Raw genomic sequence first — 8,043 nt, forward strand, 5'->3', positions numbered from 1 at the left:
CACCATTTAGCACAGTCTACTAAAACACAACATATGCATACCCTTGACCCAGCAATTCTACTCTTAAGTATATACCCAACAGAAACACACATATGTTCTCCAAAAGAAACGTTCTAGTATGTCCACAACAGCTCTATTCATGAGAGCCCCAAACTGGAAACTACCCGAATACCCATTAACAACATAATGGATAAATAAATTGTGGTACATTTACACAATGGAATGCTATATAGCAATGAAAATAAGCTAATAAAATGCAACAAACATAACGTTAAGCAAAAGAAGCCATTCACGAAAGAGGACCCACTGTCTGATTCCATCTGTAAAAAGTTCGAAAATAGGCAAAGCTGATCTATGCTGTAAGAAGTCAGGATGCTAGTTAGCGACCCTGGAGGAAGAGTAGCGACTGGGAGGGGATTTCACGGGGGCTTTTGGGTACTGATGATCTGATGCTGATTACATGGATATATTTAGTTTGCCAAAATTCATTAAGCTACATACTTAAGATTTGTATACTTTTCTGTACATCTGTTACACTTCACTAAAAAGTTCAAAAAATAAAAATATTTTAAAAATACACCCTCATCCACCCTACCTCTCAAAAGTCACTATTTTATGTATTCGTGTTGCCCACATACTTGGCAACATGGCAAACTTAAAATAATCTACGTAACTTCATTAAAATTGAGTTTCACATGTGTTGGAAACAAGAGCAAAAAGACATTAAATGAAAAAATTAGGGGTTATGTTTGAGTTTTATAACAGAATGAACATATCGATCCACAAAGACAGAAATCTGGCTGAAGAGGTAAAAATGAGAAAGGAGGCGACATCTCCCCCAATAGTGGATCATACTTCTGCAGAAGGACAAAGAGAAAGACAGGACCAGACAAAAGCAGGGAGAATAAAGACCCAAGGCTGAGAAATTAGAGCGAGCCCATGCAGATCTGAACTCAACAAAGGGGCTGCCTGTAAATGGACAATGAAGTGACACAAAGATAGTGTGACTGAGTACTGGGCACGGCTAATGTGTGGGAGACACATTCACAAGGAGTTGAGGCAGTCGAGACCCAGAAAACTCTGCCGAGCCAATGAAAATGGACACATGTTGGGGGGTGGGGAGTGACAGAAGGCTCAATTCAGAATGCAGATATTCTGCTTTTTTCAAGAGAATCTAGTCATTCATAAAACCAAACCTCAACCTCACTTGGACCAAATGACTTTAAATCTAAATGGGGAGCCAGAGGTCTCAATGGATGGAAAATCATGTAAAATATGATTTAAATCAGTCAGTCATTCTTTCAATATTTTCCACTGAACACTTACTCTGAGCAACGTTTTGCATCAGAAGCTACATGGATGAAAAAGAGGCCCAAATTCTATTTTAAACAAGGCGAGGAGCACCATTTTGCAATGGAATTGCCCATTGCTAAGTTCTCTAGTTTATCGTAAACTTGAAGGTACTTAGCTCGGAGTAGTGTTTAAAAGCATGGACCCTGTGATGCTTTGTTTTTCGTGACACCTTGGCTAGGCTACCGTATCCAGTTATTCAATCAAACACTCATGTATATGTGTTGCTGTGAAGGTATTGTGTAGACGTGGTTAACATCTACAATCAGTTGCCTTTAAGTAAAGATGTTCCTTGGTAATGTGGGTGAGCTGCATACAATCACTTGAAGGCCTTAGGAGAAAAATTGAGGTTTTCCTGAAGAAGAAGAAATTCTGCCTTCAGACTGAAATACCAGCTCCTTGCCTGAGTATGCGGTCTGCTGGCCTGCCCTCCACATATGGGACTTGCCAGCCCCCTCAATGGCATAAGCCCATCCTTCCTGGTTCTGTTTCTCTGGAGAACCCTGACTTACACAGACTCTAAGCAGACTCCTAGGGTTTGAAGCTTGGCTCTGCCACTTCTCTAGCTGGGCGGATTCTGTGCCTCTGTTGCTTCCTCTGTAAAATGGGGGATGACAATAGTACTTAACTAGAATAACCCCTAGCACAGAGTGAGTGCTTTGAAAGTGTTTATTAAATAAGTAATTCTGTGGTGCTGAGTTTACTTCTTAGCTGGAAAACTTGAGATATTTTTATTCCCAACAATTTGCCATCAGTCAAACATGATGGCTCTTTCCCACACCAAAAACAGAACAGCCTCGGAACAACAGCACCTCACCAGATACGGATGCCTGATTGCTCCTTTAGACGGTGTAGGAGCAGGGTGAGATGCCAGGCCAACTCCACACACGGGGAGGATTTGGCAAAGCTGGGGTCAGAGCACTTCTGGAACATTCTTAACTCTGCAAGTTCTCAGCTGCTGAAAACAGCTGTGCTTAAAGAGGCTTAGACTCAGCACAGAGCTATTCCTACTATTTGCAATGGTGGGAGCTTCAAGCAAGAGGACTTAATCATCCTTTCTGTTCCCACTGTTGGTACCCCACAGCAGCCTGTCCTGGCTCCTGGGGATGAAAGATTACATGAGGAATCAAAATGTTTTCATGGGCGTACATTCGCAGGGGGAGAGTATGATGATGGTGATGTGGTGATAACTAATGTTTATCGAGCACTTACCAGGTGTCAGACACTACTCAGTGCTATACATATATTAACTCATACAATCCTCATGAGACAGATGGAGAAACTGAGTCCCTGAGAGAAAAGTAATGCCTAAGGGTAGACACAGAGAAAGGGGCAGAGTTGGGATTTGACCCCAGGCTTTCTGGCTCTGGCCCAGGCTCTCCCTCCTACACATACTGCCTCTGAGTCTGGACTGTGAGGAGGGGGTCCAGGTAGGACGAGGCACCGGAACAAGCACTAAACTGGGCTGTGACGGACGGGAGGGCATGAGGGGCTCAGGGGAAGCTACGGTTAAGTCCATTTATTTTCAATTAAACAAGTTTCAAAGACTGAAATAGAATAAATCATAAACAATATTCCTTCGTGAATTTGTTTTGTTAAAGCATATAATGTCATACATACTTTGTAGACATAAATATCAAGGTTCATTAAAGATTTATACCATAGTATTTGAGCCTCTCGTCTTCATATAAAAAATTCAAGGCAAAGCAATCTTGAAATTATTTCTCATTTACTGAGTCACTAGCAGTGCAATAAAATCAAACACCTTCTTACTTGTTATTCTCATCTGGTTTCATATTACACCAACTTCTCCCTACAGGTTTCCACAGTGACAAAGACTTTCTGTATTATTGTCATTCTATAGGATCCTTGGAACTAAGTCTTAGGAGACTTTTCTAAAATATTTTTCTTATAGATCAGAAAATAAAAATGTATGAACAGGATTAGATTCCAACAGAATTTGGTTAATTTTAACACCAGAAAGATAGACTGGGTCTTCGATACTCTTTTCTAGTAAAATTGACTTCTCTGGCTCTCAATATTTATCTAAATCCTAATTCACCCCAGATGTTTGTCCACAGTTATGATGGCCTTTGGCCTACAGTTCCCCGGAGCTAACGCTGGATCACGCTGCATCCTGGGTCAGAGGAGTTATTATTAAGGAGGGAAAATTCTCAGATATCCACGACAGGAGGAGGACAGAGAGAGGTGGAGGTACCACAGATGAAGCCTACACCAAGTCCCCAAACCTAATTTTGGCCAATTGTGTAGACTTGCCTTGCTGTGTAACTGTTTCCAGAGGCGGAAACACGCAGTGTATTGAGAATATTGGCACTACCCTAGCTTACGTCTGCATCTCAGAGAGGCTATGCTGAAAACGGCCAGGTCTTCACGTCCAATGACCTCGCTGAGGTCCCCAAGGTCAGGGAGATGGGAGTTACAAATGGCATCCTGGAATTCTGGGGACATAAGGTCCTTCTCTGGGCCACCGGCCTCTGCCCTCTGGGTCCTGTCTCCCAGGCATTTTCACAGGAGGTGGGAGGGGGATGCTGCTTTCTCTCCATTTTCCCTGTAGAAATGGGCTGGTCATATTGGCGCGCCTCATTTAGGGACTCCCTACGAGGAAAAGACTGGATGGGATGTTCACACAGCCCTTTAATAGGATTACACCCTTAAACAAATCTATAAAATTATTTCAAAAATAATAAACCTACAGAACACTCCCTCCTGAAACTTTTCCCTTTGGGTAATAACATGAAAACACACTTCCTATCACAGCTTTTTCATAAGAAAAAACCTTCAGCGTCATATTTTGGGTCTTCTAATACGGAGATTCATGGTTTTCACCTACTCTGGAGATAGACAGGTCTATTAATTTAGTTAAGAACATCCAGTGAACAATATTCCAGCTTCCAGTCCTTCCAGACCAGTTCTGTAAATTCTGAGAAGCACCTCCTCAAAGTGCCATCCTTTAAGTCAGCAAGATAGAGCGTACTGCTGCTCTCCTGTGGCCACTCAGCACAGCCCACATAGGAGGCCTTCAGGCCGGCAACCGCCATACGTTCTGGACAAGAGCCAACCGTGACATCACAGCCCCTCACCTTATGTATCAACCTGGTTAAGAAAGAATATCCTGAGGTTTCAAGACTAGTTTAAGAGAGCCAAAAGGCTCATCAATTAACACAACGGCAAATGGCAAATATGTCACATCAGTCTTATGATGCTCTGTCAATTTAGCCAAGCTTCCTCTACGCTTGGAATGAAAATGCTTCTGCCTTGCTCTTTTTTCTTTTTAATGAATGATAACTTAAAAGTATAAACCTTATGCTAAAGACTCATCTTTCATATCAGCTAAATAATTATCAGAGAAAACCTATAAAACCGCATTCTGGTTTTTGGCTGCCCTTTCACACGTCAAGACGCTGCAGCCTGCCATGAAAGGTGCTTAGACAGTGAGGAAGGCTATGAGGCATGGAAAGCTCTGTGAATCCCTGTTTTGTGTTTCCATTTCTGTTCACCTGCTTTCCCATGGGCAAGCAGCCACCTCCTATCACAGAGCCGTCCCGTCTTAGGTCAGCAGATAACACAGGCGAAATCTGCAAGGGATGAACACACGGGCTTGGGTGTGGTCACCGGCAGAGGAAAGCTTTGGTTCCCTGGCTGCAGGCTCCATGACCAAGAGCCGCACCCTGGGCGGGAATCTCCACGAGCGCTTCTCCCAGATTTTACCACCATCCGCACCAGCCCTGACTGCTTCCTCTGTGAACACACCGCCGACCTTCGGTGTGGGCCGCTTCAGAGACAAAGCCGGCCGCTCAGGGAGCCCGTTATGCACCCAGGCGACCTCCAGGTCGCTGCCAGGCCGCCGCGCCATGTCTCGGCTGCTGGTCAACAGCAAGGGGCGAGCGGTGGAGCCACAGCCAGAAAACACCAAAGCCGGGGACGGCGGCTGTCTATCCGCCCCCCAGTCTAGGGGGACCTGCAACTCAGACCAGGGAATTAACGGCGGGGCTTGGTGCCCCAACACAAACCCCAAGAGACGTGCATATGCCCTAAGATTTCTCTGGGAGCGTTTTCTGCAGCAGAAAACTGCACATGTGAGTTCTGGGGGGCCCTAGTTCGTTATCGGGCGGATACCAGTGCCGGCTATTGTTCTGCGGGTCTCCTCGGCAGGAGACGTTCCCCATTCCGCCTCCCTGGCTGCATCTGCCGCTGGACCAAGCCTTTCAGCTCCGCGAAGAAAAGGGTGTGCCTGCGGCGCTGCGGATTATCACAAAATCCTAAGGGAGTCCCTACGGGTTTGTGTCACGCCTGGAGACAAAGCTCCTCTCGGAGACAGCCCAGTCGGGTCCCGGATCCGCCATCCTGGGTCTGTCGCCTGTCCAAAGGCCACGCCCAGCCGGCTACCTGGACCGCCAGGCCCCATGTCTTGAGCTGAGGGTCTTCAGGCCCAGGGCCGGCCTCCCAGCTGCCTGCCCCTCCCTTCCCCGGAGACCTCCCTCCCCAGGGAGACCCTCCCCCGCACCGCGCCGGTCTCCTCCCTCGCGTCTACCCTCCTCAGACCCAGTCGGTCTCCACCCTCCTGCATCTCTCCTCCCCTCCTCATTCTTCATCAGCCCCAGCCTCGCCTCGTCTCGCGCCACCTGCTCCAAGCTGCTTCCCTCCCTCCTCACACCCGCCCCCTTCTCTTTCCTCCTCAAACCCTGGTCTCCACTTCTCCTTCCTCCCAGATCCAGTTACCTGTCCCCACCCAGCTTCCTCATCTCCCCATCTTTGCTCAAACGGAGGCTTTGCCTCCGCCTCTCCCCATCCCAGCTTCTCTCCAGCCCCAACTCCTGCCCCCTCCCCAGGCCTGAGGCGTCGACGTCTCTTGCCCGCCAAGATCGATGCTGCGGGGAGGGCTCCCGTGCTGGGCTCAAGCGAAGGGACCCAGCTCGGCACCCGCTCTAGGCCGGGCAGCAGCAGGCGGCCTTTGTGGTTCCGGCAGGTGCCTGGGAGGCGGCAGGCGAATCATCCTCAGGCTTCCGCTCCTTCAGCCGGACGGGTGGAACGGGCCGCCGGGTCCGGTCCAAGTTGGGCAAATCCCAACCCGGTTGCGAGATGGACCGAGGCTGCGTGTATGGGTGGTGGGTGGGGGCCGAGGACAGCGCCGATCTAGGGCCTCGGGCAGGACGGGCCGGCAGCCAGAGAAGCCCCCGCCCAACATTCCAGCCATTCAGGGCTCCTCGACGAGCGAGGTTGGGCGCCTACTGTGTGCTAGGAGTGAAACCCCTTCAACCAAGCCACCTCCTCACCCCAGTTCTTTGCAATCCCACGAGCTCACATTAGACGCCTACTATGCGCAAGGCACCGCACGGAGGAGCCCTGTGGGCGTACAAAGAGGACTGGATTGCGGCTCCAGTTTAGCCCCTATAGCCGCCCCCAACCCCAATCCCAAACCACACCTCCCACCGCGTACCCTGCAGCTAGGCCCCTAGGCGCACCCCCATCCCCGCCTTTTTGTGCGCCTCCCAGAGAAACAAGGCGTGAGGTGGATGTCCCAGCCCGGGGAGAATAAGCCCACCGCCCGCCCCGCCATCACCCACTCCTCCGGGATGCTACGGCTGCAAGGCTCCGTCGGTGGGTCCGTCTCTCCTCGGTCTCGCCGCGGCGCCGGAGCTGCGGGTGCTCGGGGCGGCGGCGGCTGCACGCGCGCTCGCTCGATCGCCGCCTTAGCGCGCGAGGCGCTGGAGTCCGAAGCCTCGAGCGGGGGAGGGGACGTGGGGGTGCTGAAGGCGGCCTTGGCCAATCACCGACCCGACGGCTCCTCCCCAGTACTCCCCACCTCGCGCTAGCAGGTTAGGGGAGGCGGGGACAGGCGGCGCCCCGCATCCTCGGCGCCGCGCGCGGCCGCCGCCTTGGGACTACAACTCCCGACAGGCCCTGCTGCAGGGCCAGGGTCCGAGGGGGCGCAGAGGGAGGCGCCCGAGACCCCGCCGACCCCCTTCGCGCCCTTCCCCGCGTTCCTTTGGGTTTCCATGGTGACTGGCGACACTTCACAAAGCTCGGACGCTCGGACGCGCTAATGCACACGTCCCCTGGGAGGGCTACGGGGCTGGTCCCGAGGACACACCGCCTCCCCTCCCCCTGCAGGACCCCACTGGAGGGGCTAAAACAATGCCCGGCCGCGTCTGCCCGGCTGCTGCCGGGCCTGCCCTTCGCTGCTGGGCCCGGCTAGGGTCGCCAAGACCCTGTCCGAGGCCTTCAAAGTGGGCGCTCGGCGGGACTGCAGGGCGGAGAGGGCAGGAGCGGTCGTTACAGGAAAATGTTCTCACGTACGAGTGGATGGCCATCTGGGGGCCGCCTGAGTTCGCGTCCACCCCCTCTTGGGGCTCGAACCCGGAGTTCATTCTCTCGGAGGCGCTGAGCTAAGGCTTCTCCATCCAGAGCTTTCAGGTCCAGCTGCCTGTCTTGTTTCTGACACCTACTTTCAGGGCATGGTGAAGCCTCTGGAAATGTTTTATAACTCAATTTACATTCGCTTCACCTTTTTTTCTTCACATTTTAAATACACACATAATTTAACAAAATCAACAAATCTAAAAAAGGAGAGGGAGGATCGTGATCACGCCTTTGTACCACCTCCCTGATCCCCTCTCAAGCCTTTATCTGTTATTTTATGTGGTTGTAATAATGGCTTAGATACGGTTTAGT

At 50.7% G+C, this 8,043-nt stretch overlaps 1 protein-coding gene across 3 annotated transcripts in view; it reads right to left on the bottom strand.

The window, feature by feature from the left end:
* The window catches only part of DPYSL5 (dihydropyrimidinase like 5), a 91,970-nt gene extending 84,598 nt beyond the window's left edge, over positions 1–7,372 (bottom strand). The window contains exon 1 of one of the 3 annotated variants that reach the window (XM_070573065.1): positions 6,936–7,372. The gene's annotated coding sequence lies outside the window, so the exon portion shown is untranslated. Of the gene's footprint in view, positions 1–4,868; positions 4,942–6,935 lie in introns of those variants that run through there. The other 2 variants (XM_070573066.1, XM_008513040.2) reach the window with 2 other exon arrangements.
* Positions 7,373–8,043: the final 671 nt, after the last annotated feature.

The sequence above is a fragment of the Equus przewalskii genome, chromosome 14 (assembly GCF_037783145.1).
Source record: "Equus przewalskii isolate Varuska chromosome 14, EquPr2, whole genome shotgun sequence".
NCBI lineage: Eukaryota > Metazoa > Chordata > Mammalia > Perissodactyla > Equidae > Equus > Equus przewalskii.